This window comes from Stegostoma tigrinum, chromosome 4, assembly GCF_030684315.1.
Source record: "Stegostoma tigrinum isolate sSteTig4 chromosome 4, sSteTig4.hap1, whole genome shotgun sequence".
Classification (NCBI taxonomy): Eukaryota; Metazoa; Chordata; class Chondrichthyes; order Orectolobiformes; family Stegostomatidae; genus Stegostoma; species Stegostoma tigrinum.
This window is the reverse complement of record NC_081357.1, coordinates 106746687-106762668: the sequence shown is the minus strand read 5'-3', so window position 1 is coordinate 106762668 and position 15982 is coordinate 106746687. Positions and strand designations below refer to the sequence as shown.

The 15982-nt window shown below is 41.5% G+C and overlaps 1 protein-coding gene across 9 annotated transcripts in view; it reads left to right on the top strand.

Annotated features, from left to right (window-relative positions):
• The window catches only part of dlgap2a (discs, large (Drosophila) homolog-associated protein 2a), an 894975-nt gene that overhangs the window by 575569 nt on the left and 303424 nt on the right, over positions 1-15982 (top strand). The window lies entirely within an intron of this gene.

The window sequence follows — 15982 nt, the reverse complement described above, 5'->3', positions numbered from 1 at the left end:
AATGATTAGCAAAATATGCTGCCAGGTTAAGCCCATACTAGTGATCCTGAAGGTTGCAAGACATTCAGTTTCTATGCTATGGTATAATAGATGGCATATGTGGCATCCTACAGGCTGCCACACACAGCTCCATAAAGGAGATAAATGATGTCCACTTAGTTGTGCCAGTAATTTTATTCCCCACCACTGATACTGACAGCTAGGCGATCTGTATCAGTGTCATCACTGGATTTCCTCAAGTGCAATGTCATTGACTGTTGACTGCCTCAAACCACCTTGGACTCAACCTGCTGTAATGTAGATCATACAGGACTACATTCTATGAACACACAGCTGGTTTGCAACCACAAGAGAAAAATAATGCAGGGCTTTGCTTGTTTCATAAGAAGCTGTCACAATGTATCCTTGTTGTGCAACTCCTTTTGAAGATGCAACTCAAGCTGATGGATGGATTCTTAGTGCCAAGGGATATCCCCTGTGTATGTGTCTGATGATGTCAGTGAGGCATCCCAATAATGAAGCAGAGGAGCGCCATAACCAAGCTCATGCATCCACCAAAACTATCACCTATTATGCTGCTCTGTGTTCTTAAAACATGCTGCATTACCCTTGCCAAACTGGAACAGTTCTACAATATATACCACAGAGGGTATCAAGCATAGTCATAATCTGCTGTGTACTCCCCAGCCTTGTGCTGCAATTTGAACAAATACCAAAGTATGAAAGGTCAGCTTAAATCCAAATGAGACTTTTCTCAAGGGATGCCAGGAACAATCTGTTCTAGTCTAGCTTTGGCTATCCTCTTTCTAAATTAACTCTAATCCTGTTCCTCTACCATCAAGAATAGATTGGGGAACAAAGCTTTGTTTGACACACTAACTAGTGAGAGCTGCTAACAAGGGCCAAAGGGGCATCCATGTAACAGTCTGTCTTGCCCAAATAGTCTGATCAAGAACAATCATTCAACTGGTCTGAATGAAACTGCAGCTGTCTCAGCTGAGAGTTAAGTGGGCCAGCATCCTTTTGGACCCAAAAATGCAGAGATTGATGGCAGCAAGCAGGGTACAGCTGCAACTGCATTTTAAGCCATGTTCCAATAATGATCATCAAAGACATAACAATTCACATTAGCACAAAAGTGCAACAGATCTTGTTTAAGAATATGTTGGTATGCCTAGCTCCTCTCTAGCTATCCCATTATTTGAAATGGGACAGGTCCCAAAATATACAGATAATTACAGAAAATACATGATATTGTGTGTATTTCAAGCATCAGACAGACATGGATGAAGTATCCATGTGACCTTAGTGCTCATACCTTTTGATTTTTTTCTAGCGCTGCTTCTCAGTGGAAGGACAACATTACCATTTGAGATGGTGGCAGGCTGCCCATTGCCTTGGTTGGCTATAGTAAACGTCCTTTGGCATGGGGACTGCATTTCCAGAGCTACATCTTCACTCACACATTCTGAATGTACCTGGATGTTCATAGCATCCCTGCTTAGCATTATCCGCCTCACCATTTCTTCAGTTGCCGCCTCAGCCGGAGGCACCAGATTAATATGACTGCTGTCATTCTGTGCTGTTTAGTGCAGACACAACAGAAGGAATCTTGTCATGGTTTTCAATAGGCCTCAGTCAGGTCAAGAGTGATAGCCCTTCTCTCACGAAATCCCAGCACAGTAAGTCAAGAGCAGCCTTCAGTATAGGCCCTGCTCATGGCAGTCACATTCAGGATCCCTTCCTCATAACTCTTGAGGAGATGAATAACAGGCTGTCTTGAATCTTTCTGCCCAATTATGGGCTGTTTTCCTCATGAACTGAGAGCAAGTTAGATATTATGGGAGGCAAAGGTGAATGCCACATCCTTCCTGTTGGTGCACGTGGGAAGATGCCCCAAGCAAGTGAGTTGGCAGAGGGCATGCAGGATTAGTGGTATGAGAGGTTAGCGTAGGTGAGGGTGATTGAGTAAGATATTACAGGCAATAGTGAGAGTGGTAGATCATCAGCCTTGATACGGTAGTTGAGATTGAGTGCATGGGAGGTACCAGATTGATGAGTCTGGCACTTACCTAGGCAGAATGGCAGAATGGAGACGGATGTTGACTGTCCTCCGATACTTTTGTGCATTGCCGTAGATAGCTGAGACTGCTTTAACCTGGACATAAACTTTGGATTAGGCTGGCATGGCTCGGCATTGTGGCCTCCGCTGCTGGTCCTGGGGTAGAGGACATGTCGCCTGTGCACCATGCCATCCAGCAAGATCTCCTGGACCCCGAATTCCCCCATCTATCATGCCCTGTCTATCATTCAAGGTTGCTCTGGACTGCCAGAACTTGTCTGGGTGCGCACACCCTTTTAAAAGTGTCATGGGCACAAGGAATTTTGGTGAATTCTGGGATACCTCGTGAGAGACAATTTGTTCAAGGAGCAGCACATAGTAAGATCAGGTGGAAATTGGACATGTTTCCCACCATGAGGGGACAAATGTGAACTACTGCAGTGAATATGAGAGACAGCAAAAAAACTCACTCAGCTTCGCAGCAAGATTCACTCCATGAAACGGGATCCTACTGTACAGTTACATCCTGGATTAAAGTGACCAATGCAGCTGTAAAGACAATGCTTTTGGATAAAATTCATCCCAGTGTCTTTACAGCTACATTGGTCCCCTTACTCTACTGATCTATCTATACATTTTGAAAAGAGGATAAGAGCTGTTCCTTGAGATGCAAAATGTTCTTTTAGCACCAAATTATTATTTTTAACTGCACTATATCAACATATGTCAATATTAGAACAGCAAGCTATTTTAGAGAAAGGAATCCATGTGACTTTCTTGAAAATGTTTTTATCCAAGACCTGCGATCTCTATTTATTACGTCTCTATCAAAAGAAGGTTTGTTCTGTACTGAGATCAAGAGGCTGATTGTAAGCTCTGAGAAAACTCTGAATTGATCAGAAATGGTCATTAACCCAACAAACATTAAGCAGCAGAGGCAAGCTTTAACACCCCCACAAGTTCAGGAGTTCTTTTAATGTTGTGAGCAGGTCTAATTGAGGTTCAACTTAACATTGAGGATTTCACTTTCCTTAAAGAGCAAATTGACAGAGAATTGATTTGAATTTGTAGCTCTGCTGTTCTGAAAATCACATTCCATAATAATTAGCTTGAAATTTTAGAATTGTTGATGCTGAAGTTTCAAGTAATAGACAAGATGTAATCTGCTGGCAGTTTTCTTCTGCAGTTTTCACCCCCATCCTATTTAATCCTAATTCTCTTCTACTCTGGACGCATCAGATTCAAAATTTTGTGCAAACAAATGCAGAATTTATCTTGCAGTGAAGCTGAACTGGAGTTGGCCGTTGAATGAAACTAATGATTTTATTATTGGCCATGCTGGTGTTTTCTAAATGTCGCAGAAAACCAGCTGTTCAGTTTATTGGCTTTGTATGGATTAATAATTTTCCATCTTACCTTTGTTCTGTAGCTATGACTATAAAAGTAGAAATTTGACAGAAGGCACCATGTCAGATATGGTTTAGAACATTAGTGCACAAATCCAGCATCCCCACCTATCACAAATCCTCAGACTGTTCCTAGCTTTTAGCAGTATGGATGCAATATTAAATTGTATTTTTATTTTTAAACATTTGCAGTGGCAATGAATCTCAAAAGGAATGATGACATTATTGCAATCTAATATTTCACAAGCTGTGACAAAGCTTTTTGCGATTATTACTAGAGTAGCAAGAACAAAGCAACTCCAACGGTCACAGCTGAACAAACTACGCAATTTCGAATCCAAGGGTAACAAACCTCACTGCCCACCTCTTCATGTGACAATGAACCTGAATCTGCAGCATCTGGTGGTACATATCTATTTCATTTTGGGGACTGAGAGAAAAATATAGTTAATGCTATCCTGGTTACATGCCAGGCATTAATTATATTAGAGGAGGTCGATCGAGAATTGCTAATTGCAGCTGGATGTATTCTGAGAAGTTGTATCATATGACTTCATGTACATAAGCAAGGTACACTCCCGAAAAATTTTTACTTTGAAATTAGTAGCTTAAGTACACTGAGTATAAGATAATCTTAGCTTGCATGAAACAAAATGACACTTATGAAAACATTCTGATGAATAAAATATAAACAAGCACTGTAAAAGCGAAAAAAAAATCCAAGCAAGGTCTAGCGAATGTAGATTAGCCAGTTCTTAGAGATTGTTTTAAGAGAAGACTTAACAGATGTGATCAGAATCATGAAGGATTTTGATCGAGAAAATAAGGAGAAACTATTACAGAGCATCCAAGTTTTGGGCAATTGGCAACGCAACCCAAGGCAGATGCAGATAATTCATTTTTACACATTGAGTCATGGTAAACTGGAATGCACAATTTGAATGGCTGGTTCCAATGAGTCATAGAACATAGAACACAGAACATAGAACAATACTGCACAGTACATACCCTTCGGCCCACGATGTTATGCCAATCTATTATCCTACTAAGATCAATCTACACTGCATGTCCTGCATTTTAATATCCTCAACAACAATTGTGACTTTTCGAAAGTGGTCAATAACACTTTTGAAAAATGAGAGAGATATTGGCAGAAAAAGGAAAGAATTGCAAGGCTATAAGGTAAGACTGTGGTGGTGTGACAGACCACTCAATCAAAAAGTTGGTACAGGTATGGTGGAGATATCACAGAATCACTGGATTTTACAGTGTAGGAGACCATTTGGTTCACCATTGTCAGCATTGGCTGTCTGAATCAATGGTGTTTACAACTGGTGTGCCACAAAAAGGTGAGAAGTATGCCACAAAATTTTTGAGAAGCAGTGCTGCTTTACCTGAATATTGAGGCTGCTTCTGCGCTTCTGATCTCCTCCAGAACTTGAGTATCTATTATCGATGGCAGTATCTGCTAACGCCATGCACCCCAATCGACTGCGTCTGTGCAAACCTCCAGAACCACACATGCATAGGCCTTTGGAATCGCACGTGTGATATGAAGAAAATTGTCTGTCTTGTTGAAGTGGGCCTTGACACTGAAAAGGTTGGGGAGCCACTGCTCTGAATGACCAATTTACTTTGAGTCATTCTCCCAAGTGAAAGCTCTTACTTTTTTGGATAACGTCCAACTCTGTTTTGAATGCTTCAATTGAACTTTGCCTCTAATACACTATCAGGCTGTGACATTTCTGACCTTAACTGCTCGCTGCGTGAAAAGTTTTTACTTCCTGTCATTTTTGCTTCTTTTACCAATTACTTCATGGTTGTGCACTGTCATTATTGATCCACTCCCAAGTTGGAATCATTTCTCCCTCTCTATTCTGTTCAGACACCTCTTGATTTTGAAAGTCTCTATCAAATCTCATTTCAGCCTTGTGTGTGTCAAGCATTTGTGAATCTTTTACCCCCAGCTTAAAAAATGTCCTACACAACTTGATCAACTTTGAGTGCAGTCTCCCAATAATCTTTTATTTGTAGACCCTGTAAAAATCTCTAGATGAGCAGCAGCTGGAATTACTGCACTAAACTACTGACAGCACTTGTGCACTATATTCAAGAAGCTATTTGCTAAGTGGATGTCATGTGTTTTGATTCATTTGTGGCTGGTTTGTGTATTTCTTTATATATATTTCTTCAATCTTCATCATAAATGGGAAACACTTTTAACCCACAGCTTCTGCTGGTCAGACAGTCCTTATTCCAGCACAGATAGGGATTATACATGGGGACTCTGTTAAAACTCTATCATAGCTTATTCTGAAGAAATTGCCCCATAGATTGAATTTTCCACTGGGCAATACTCTATACAAGGCACTCTTCAAAAGTACCCATTTAAATTGATACTTTGGCAGGTTGGGGTGGGGGGCATTGGTGCGGGTACCTCCTTATTAAGTAAAACCATTACTTGAGAAAAGTTAGACAATTAAATATATGATGTAACTACTAATCAAATATTTAACAGACATCATAGTTAAATCACAAACCCCAATTAGCCCCCTGCCAGACAGACTAGACCCCCACAACCTGACCTAACACCTCTGCGCTGCTCTGTACCTGACTACTTACCCCCGCCCCCTACAGAGTTGATACAACCCGTCCCCACTGACTTCAGGACCTGAACTGACACCTCCACCCCATCACTCTCACTGAACATGACCTCACCCCCAACCCCCACTGCTGGAGCCAATTAGACACTATTCCCTGCTGCACTTGACACAAATCTGCCACCATCCAGCCGCCCAATCCCCCTTTGACAGACCCAATTTCCCCTACTCATGCCATCCTCCCTGAATACTGCATCACTTAGATTACCATTTTTCACCCTGGAACCCTACTCACTTGGCACCCTACCCTCTAACTGCTACCCTAATACTGCATGCAACCTTTTTATGATTCATCTGCAAGAATACCCAGGACTCTGTGCATAACTTTATGTATCTCTACATTTAAATAATATTCTTATCTGTATACCTCCTGCTAAAATTAACAATCACAGCTTCTCACATGATATTCCATTTCTACAGCTGTAAGAAAGACCGGGATGGTATTGCCTCCCTAGTGCCAGGATCAATGATGTCTCAGAGAAGCTGCAGGGCATTCTGAAGGGGGTGGGTGAATGGCCAGTGGCTGTGGTATACATCAGTGCTAACAAGATAGGTAAAGCATGTGAGGTTCGTAAACATAAAATCAGGAGTTAGGACGTAACTGTGCAGTAGGATATCAAAGGAGTACAAGGGTAAAAACAAAATGTATGAAGCACTTACAATAAGAGAGATGAATCAACAATACAAATAAATATAACTCGTGATATAGTAGTAATTATGAAGATATGGCTGCAAGGTGACCAAAGATGGGAACTAAACATGGAGGCATGTTTATTTAGGAATGACAGACAAAAAGAGAAAAGAGGTGAGGTAGCATTTTCAGTAAAGGAGAACAATGCAACACTGAGGAAGGATATTGTAGAATTCTCCACCACAAATCACTGACTATAGTTAAGAAAGAGATAAATAAATGTTTGGGTTTTAAGGCATCGAGAAGTTTTGGGAGAAAGCAGGAATATGACATTATGATACAGGATAAGCCAAGATCAAACTGAATGGTAGACCAGGCCTCTCAGTACGCCTAGTTTCTAAACACATACGTAAATTGCTTTGCTACCTATCTCTATATCTTCTGCACATTTAGCTGCAATACAGTCAATCCCTTGATCTAAGTAATTAATATAAATTGTGAAAAGATCAAGACATATGATTAAAAAGTCACAAATCTGATTAAGCACTGGAACATGTATTTACCCTTGTTTTTACCCTTGTACTCCTTTGATATCCTACTGCACAGTTACGTCCTAACTCCTGATTTTATGTTTACGAACCTCACATGCTTTACCTATCTTGTTAGCACTGATGGGAAATAAATACTAGAATAGCATCACTGGATCGAGGGCCGAAGGGCCTGTTCTGCGCTGCATTACACTAAATTGGGGAGATGTAAATATACATCTGTAGGCAGTATGTAGAGCAGTTGGGGTTAAAATTTTGGACATTAAGATGAATACCCTCAAAATTTCATTTTGGTGCCACTTACTTTTGCCATCTTATCCTTCAATTTGTGAAATTACTACAGTCGCATTTCTCAACCCAATTGTCCATTGCTTCCCGTGTCCCTTCAACGGGTAAAGGCCACATTATGTACTGAAACTATATAGCTCCCAGCAGGAAGAGTAAAACAAAAACAGAAGCATGAATCACCCAATATTAGTTTTGAAACATTACTACCAGAGCACGAGTAATAAAAACATTGTTGTCCTGTATCATGATTGAGACTGAAAATTTATTTGAACCTCAACAAAGAAAAGGCACCCAAACCATGCCACAATGGGCATTGCACTGACTAGAAATTATTCATCTATTGAAAGGGAAAGCACTATCCTTAGCCTGCACTGAGGGAATGAGCAAGTACTGCTGCAACCAGTCTACTGTTGTGATCTAGTTATCATTGTGAATAACAGGCTCCACACGACAAAAACCCAAATAGTTGTAGATCAATACAAATAAGATTGAGGTAGCCTGTTTCAGCACACCATGAATCCTTACAAAAGCACTTCTCTCTATGGGATATTGTATTGTGGCTATTTCATGCAGTGACAGAGGGGTCAACATGTCATTAGTTATGTCATGGAGGTGTAGTAGTTAAAGAATTTGAAAAGTTAAAACATTATATTTGAAAAATTTATGATAATATATCTATCTGTAATGTTCTCACAGACTTTTCGTGTCTTAGACAATTGAGGCAAATGAGAATCAGACAGGGAAGTGTAATGAAGAGTGAGGGTCACCCTGGGCAGCATGCTCAAACACAGACACACACATACATAAACACACACACACACGCACACACACAGGATAGTGCTTTCCCTTTCAAAGATGAATAATTTCTAGTCAGTGCAATGCCCATTGTGGCATGGCTTGGGCGCCTTTTCTTTGTTGAGGTTCAAATAAATTTTCAGTCTCAATCACAATATAGGACATCAATGTTTTTAATACACACACAGTCTCTGCCTCTCTCCAGCAAATCTTTAAAAATAAGGACTGTTATGTAAAGTTGTGCATCTGCACCCATGATTAAAATGATTTGAATATATTTATATGCTGTCAATGGGATGAGTAATAATATTTGAACTGTCAACACTAAAACTCCAGAGATCAGTGTTTTCCAGAAACTGTAATAACCATTGCAGCTATTTACCTTAACTATTTTCTTCTTTATATGCCTTTGTTACTTTTACTGTGTAATTACTTTCACCATATTAGCAACATTGGCTACGAGTGAGTCAGTGTGCGTAAAAATAAACGACTATGACAACATTAAAGGTTTCGGGATAGAACTGCAGAGGATTGAGCTTGAACTTCAATGTTGGGAAATAAATACTAGAATAGCATCACTGGATCGAGGGCCGAAGGGCCTGTTCTGCGCTGCATTGTTCTATGAAGCAAAGTTTATTTTAGGAAAACACATGATCATGTGAAAAAACAATGAGGGAACTTAAATACTTGAGTAAAATTTAGATTTGTGCTCTAAATGAATGGGTAAGTGACAGATAGAGGTAAGAATAAAAGAGCTGTTATCAAGTACGGTAAGAATTGATAAAGTTCAGGAGTCCAAAGATAATAAGTCCAAAGCTATGGATTGTTACACACAGATGTTAGCCGGAAGCTTTGGCTTTTTGCCCCATTCCACCCTTTTGTCTTCAGTTTAGTCAATCAAAATTAAATTAAAGCTGAAGCTTTATAACACACCTTCCCAGTACCTGATGCAGATTAACATTACAACAATAAGGAGTGATAAAATATATTTGGACAAAAAAATCCCAGTGTTTTATGTATCATGCATTTCCTGTGCTCAGTTCTGTTCTAAGTTAATATTCAATGGGAATGTTTCAGCAAAATTTCTTCATACATCCAAAAATATTCAGATAAACTTAGATAAAACCCATCCAATTTATACGGCCCATATATGACTAGTTACTTTCCTTGCCGCATCACTTCTAAGATCCTGGAAACATAAGAATCCTAAAAATTGATTACACAAGCCTTAACTGTACTCTTAAGGGTATAGCATTGCTCCAAAGTGAGATTTAACCTGCTCTTGTTTTCTGCACAGGTGAATTGATTGACATCACATAAGTGTATTGAGAGCCAGTTCTGCATTGTTGTCACTCTGAGTGGAGGTGGGTAGAGTGCTTTTCAATTTTAGAATCTGAGATACATGCCAAAAATACTCCTTTTTACCCATCGATCCTGTGCGAACACTTTAGTAGACATTTCCAATTGGGAAACGAGGAAAGGGAATACAATGTAAATGATTGAATACAGAAATGTGGAGGAATAGAAGGGCTTAGAACGCAAGTGCAAAAGAGGGCAGGTAGACAAGGTGATTAAGAAGGCATGTAGGGTTTTGTGAAAGACAGGGGAAAACAACCAATGATTAAAACTGCCAAGAAAGTGCCTGAACATGAAGGGTTAGACAACATTGAGCCAAGGACTTGCCTTAAGGAAGAGCATATATGATATAACAGGACCTTATTTAATTAAGCATAAAAAACATTATACTATAGCTGTGAAAATCACAAGTTAGGTCTTGGCTATTGTGCTTGACACAGTTCTGGTTAGCACCTTGGAGGAAGCCTCTGATCACATGGAAGAATAAACAGTGGTGAATTACTAAGATATTGACAGAATTGAAAAATGTTACCAATGAATATGCAATGGATAGAATTGTTTTGTTTTCTTTGGATCAGTGGGTGCTGAGGGAGATTTAAGTGAGGTGCCTGAAATTATGAGCATCCAAAGTGAGGTGTATAAGAAGAACCTGTTTCCTTCCACATTGAGATCAGTAACCAAGGGGGCAGAGATTCAGTTTAATAGAATGACGAGAGTCATGCTGAGGAGACTTTTCTTTACTCAGAGAATGCTGGGGATCGAGAACTCACTGCTTGAAAGAGTGGTCAAGCAGGAAATTTCACAGAATTCTGAAATTATTTGCATGTGCATCCTAAGTCTCACAAATTACGAACTTATTGACTAAGAATTGAAAACCGGGATTTGGCTGTGTAATGTTTTTCACATGGCACAATCAGGACAGGCCTTCCTTCTGTGCTGCAAACAAACTTCAATTAGTATTATAAATGGAGGTATGACATGCACATCCCAGAAAGCTATGCTGAAACTTAGCCACTGTTGGAATAATGAATCTGAGCACCAAACTTTAGGAAGGATGTGAACATTTTGGAGAGGGTACCAAAGATGTACCAAGGTTAAGCATCACAGAGGCTAGACTGATGGAGCCAAGACCTTCTCCTTACAGCAGGGAAAGCTGAGTCGAAGTTTAAAACAAGAAAAATGTTGGAAATTCACTGCAGTTTTGGAACACTGGTTTCTCATTTCACAGATGCCCCTTGAGCTGCTCAATGTTCCCACATTTTCTGTTCTTTCATATTTCCAGAATAACACTATTCTGTTTTCTTTTTAAAAAAGATGAAGAGAATATTTGAGAGAAACTTTTTAAGTTATGGGGGTTTTGGTGGGGAACATAAGTAGGGTCAATTTGTAATGCCCGCAAGCATTGAAGATAAGTATGTTAGTCTTGATGAGTGCAAGTTGAAAAATATCGACTTTCTAACCCCTTTTAACAACGTTTAATTAAAGAAACATTGGTCATTTACTGGACTGATCTTGACTGATATTGTACAATAGGGTCATAGAAATTACTTGAATACATCCCATGTACACACTGATCCAGATTCAGGTAGCTTGCCGATGCCATAGGTAATATAATAACATGGAACAATAGTCTTTCAAGGGCTGAACACGCATATTTCAAGGCCACTGGAAATCAATGAGAAATCAGAACTTTTATATAAGAAAATTATATGGAAATTACAAATTACTCAGTTGAGTTAAGTCTAGTTGAACTGATTGACATGAAGAGTCTGGGAATTTCAAGCATAATTTACAGTCTGAAGAAAAATATTTCCTGAAACTATTTCTGATGTTGGTAAATTTCCTTGGAGCCTTATAAGCGTGAGATGGTTTACATAGGCCCAGCTTTTTACAACACTTCTGCTAATTGTAGTTTAAAGACCCTTTGCTATAGCTCAGTCTTACCTGTCTTATTGATATTGGTAAAGACAGCATTCTGGGGCTAATCATTGGAGCACATACAATGATAGCACAATGACACTTGATATCAGAAGCTTCAGAGAATCGGTCCTTGTCAGATGCAGGACTTGTTCATTTGAATACTGCAATTGTGAGTAAGTCAACTTTTTACCACGTTCTGCATTACATTGTCTGGTACTCAAAATAATGGCATGTATGTCTGACTTGCATAAAACACAAACACATTAATGCCGTACATTGGAAAAATTGCAAACAGTGATTACAATGTAATCCTTCATGCTAGTGGGCTGGATGTGACTGTACGATTGATGGGAAGGTATGGGGTAGAGAGTTTGTTGTTGTCTTAACTCCCCTCAAAGTTGTGGCTGGGGAAATTTGACAATACCCGTTGCACCCCTAGGCTGGTTAAGGCTGTTAATTGTTCAATTGCGGGGCAGTTGATGACCCACATGGAAGACCATTTGTGGAAAAAAAATTCCCAATGAAAATCCTCCTTCTGTTATCCACGTCAAATCCTCTTGCCCTTTTGTAGGACCTGACTGGTTGACTTGACAGGTTCAACCCATTTGCTGTTGGGACCTCCGCCAAACCATGTTAGTGGCTTCGCTGGGACAGAAAAAGCCAACCGTCCACTCAACTGACTATCAGCCCTTGGAAAGGTGCTTGTCAGGATTCGTCTCCTGTGAGCAGACTGCCTGATGACCGATTAATTTATCAGTGCTCCTGAAATATGGTCACATATGGCCACTGTGGAAACAGCCCTGTCGACGGTGCAGAGTCCTTCTCACTAACATCTGGGGGCGAGTGCCAAAATTGGAGAACTGTCTCACAGACTGGACAAGCAACAGCCTGACATAGTCGTACTCACAGAATCATACCTTGCAGACAATGTCCAGATCTAGCTTTTAGATCTAGCTTTTTGGCTGGTGGATAAAGACGCCAACATGATCATTAAACGTAGCCCAGTGCCTCCTACACTGGTGCAAATTCAGGACATGATGATTGCAGTATGTAGGGTAGGCAATAGCCTAGTGGTATTATCACTAGGCTATTAATCCAGAAACTCAGCAAACATTCTGGGGACTCCAGTTCGAATCTCATCACTGCAGATGGTGGAATTTGAATTCTGTTTAAAAAAGGGTCTGGAATTAAGAATTCACCAATCACCTTGAAATCATTGCTGATTGTCAGAAAATACATCTGGTTCAGTAATGCCCTACCGGGAAGGAAATCAGCCACCCTCACCTGGTCTGGCTTGCATGTGACTCCAGACCCACAACAATGGGGTTGACTCTCAACTGCCCTAACAAGCCACTCAGTTGTACCAATCATTACAAAATCTTAAAGAAATGAAACCTGACGGATCACCTGACATTGATGTAGACACCGGAAAAGACAAGGGTGAAAACAGCCCTGTCGACCATGCAAAGTCCTTCTCACTAACATCTGGGGGCTAGTGCCAAAATTGGGAGAGCTGTCTCACAGACTGGACAAGCAACAGCCTGACATAGTCATACTCACAGAATCATACTTTGTAGACAATGTCCCAGACACCACCAACACCATCTCTGGATATGTCCTGTCCCACCAGCAGGGTAGATCCAGGAGAGGTGGTGGCGCAGTGGTATACAGTCAGGAGGGAGTTGCTCTGGGAGTCCTCAGCAATGGCTCTGGACCCCATAAAGCGTCATAGCATCCGATTAAACACGAGCAAGGAAACCTATTGCTGATTACCACGTACCATCCTCTTTCAGCTGATGAGTCAGTACTCCTCCATGGTGAATAACAACTTGGAGGAAGCACTGACGATGGCAAGGGCACAAAATGTCAACCACCAAGAGTGGCTCAGCTGTATCACAACAGATCACGCTGGTCAGGTCCTAAAAGACATAGCTGCTAGACTGGGTCTGCGGCAGGTGGTAAGGAAACTAACAAGAGGGAAAAACATACTTGACCTCATCCTTACCAATCTGCCAGCTGCAGCTGCATCTTTGCATGACAGTATCGGTAAGAGTGATTATCGCACAGTCCTTGTGGAGACAAAGTCCCACCTTCACCGTGAGCATAACTCCCACTGTGGTTGTGTGGCAGTATCACCATGCTAAATGAGACAGACTTCATACAGACGCAGCAACTCAAGACTGGCCATCTTGAGCACTGTAGGCCATCAATAGCAGCAGAATTATACTCCAGTGCAGTCTGTAACCTCATGGCCCGGCATATCCCCCACTCAACCATTACCATCAAGCCATGAGATCAACCCTGGTTCAATGGAGTGTACAGCAGGGCATGCCAGCACCAGCTGCAGACATACCTGAAGATGAGGTGTCAACCGGGTGAAGCCACCAAACAGGGGTCCTTCCACACCAAGCAGCAAAAGCAACGAGTGACAGACAGAGCTAAGTGAACCCACAACCAACGGATCAGATCTAAGCTCTGCAGTCCTGCCACAGCCAGTCATGAATGGTGGTGGACAATTAAACAACTCCTCAAATATCCGCATCCCCAATGATGGAAGAGCTCAGCGCATCAATGCTAAAGATAAGGTTGAAGCTTTCACAGCAGTCTTCAGCCAAAAGTGCCGAGTGAATGATCCATTTCAGACTCCTCCAGTGGGCCCCAGCATTGCAGATACCAGTCTTCAGCCAATTCAATTCACTCTCCATGATATCAAGAAATGTTTGAAGACACTGGATACTGCAAAGGCTACAGGCCCTGACAACATTCTGACAATAGTGCTGAAGACTTGTGTTCCAGAACTTGCCGCTCCCTTAGCCAAGCTGTTCCAGCACAGTTACAACACTGGTGTCTACCCGGCAATGCAGAAAATTGCCCAAGTATGTCCTGTATACAAAAGGCAGGACAAATCCAACTCAACCAATTACGCCCCATTAGTCTCCTCTCAATCATCAGTAAAGTGATGGAAAGTGTCATCAGCAATGCTATTAAGTAGCAGCTGCTTGCCAATAACCTGCTCAGCGACACCCAGTTTGGGTTCCGCCAGGGCCATACAGCCATTGTTAAAACATGGACAAAAGATCTGAATTCCAGACATGAGGTGAGAGTGACAGTCCTTGACATCAAGGCTGCATTCAACTGAGTGTGGCATCAAGGATCCCTAGCAAAACTGGAATCAATGGATATCAGTGGGCAAATGCTCTGGTGGCTGGTGTTATACTTGACACGTAGGAAGATGGTCAAGGTTGTCGGACGTCAATCATCTCAGCTCCAGGACATCTCTGCAGGAGTTCCTCCGGTAGTGTCCTCAGCCCAAATATCTTCAGCTGCTTCAACAATGACCTTCCCTCTATCATTAGGGCAGATGTGGGGATGTTAACCGATGATTGCACAATGTTCAGCACCATTTGCAACTCCTGAAACACTGAAGCAGTCCATGTTCACATGCAACAAGATCTGGACAATATCCGGGCTTGGGCTGACAAGTGGCAAGTGACATTCATATCACACAAATGCCAGGCTATGACCATCACCATTAAGAGACAGACAATCTGACCACCACCCCTTGACATTCAACGGTGTTACTATCACTGGATCCCCCACTATCAATATCCTGGGAGTTATCATTGATGAGAAACTCAACTGGACTCACTAGATAAACACAGTGGCTACAACAGCAGGTCAGCATCTATGAATACTGTGGCAAGTAACTCACTTCCTGACTCCTCAAAGCCTTGCCACCATCTACAAGTCAGGAGTGTGATGGAATACTCCCTACTTGCCTGAATGAGTGCAGCTCCAACAACACTCAATAAGCTTGACCCCATCCAGGACAAAGCAGCCTATTTGATTGACACTACATCCACAAGCATTCACTCCCTCCACCACCGACGCTCAGTAGCAGCAACGTGTACTCTGTACAAAGTGCGCTGCAGAAATTCACCAGAGATCCTCAGATAGCACCTTCCAACCCATGACCACTTTGATCTGGAAGGACAAAGGCAGCAGATATATGGGAACACCACCATCTTCAAGTTCCCCTCCAAGCCGCTCACCATCCTGACTTGGAAATGTATTGCCTTTCCTTCACTGTTGTTGGGTCAAAATCCAGGAGGTCCCTCCTTTATGACAGTGTGGGTAAACGCACACCAGGTGGACTGCAGCGGTTTAAGAAGTAGCACATCACCACCTTCTCAAGGGCAACTGGGGATGGGCAGGAATTGCTGGCCAGCAGTGATGCCAACATCCCACAAATGAATAGGAAACAAAGTATGTATCTTCATCATCTAACTTCAGAATTCGATAGCCCTCAGCATCTG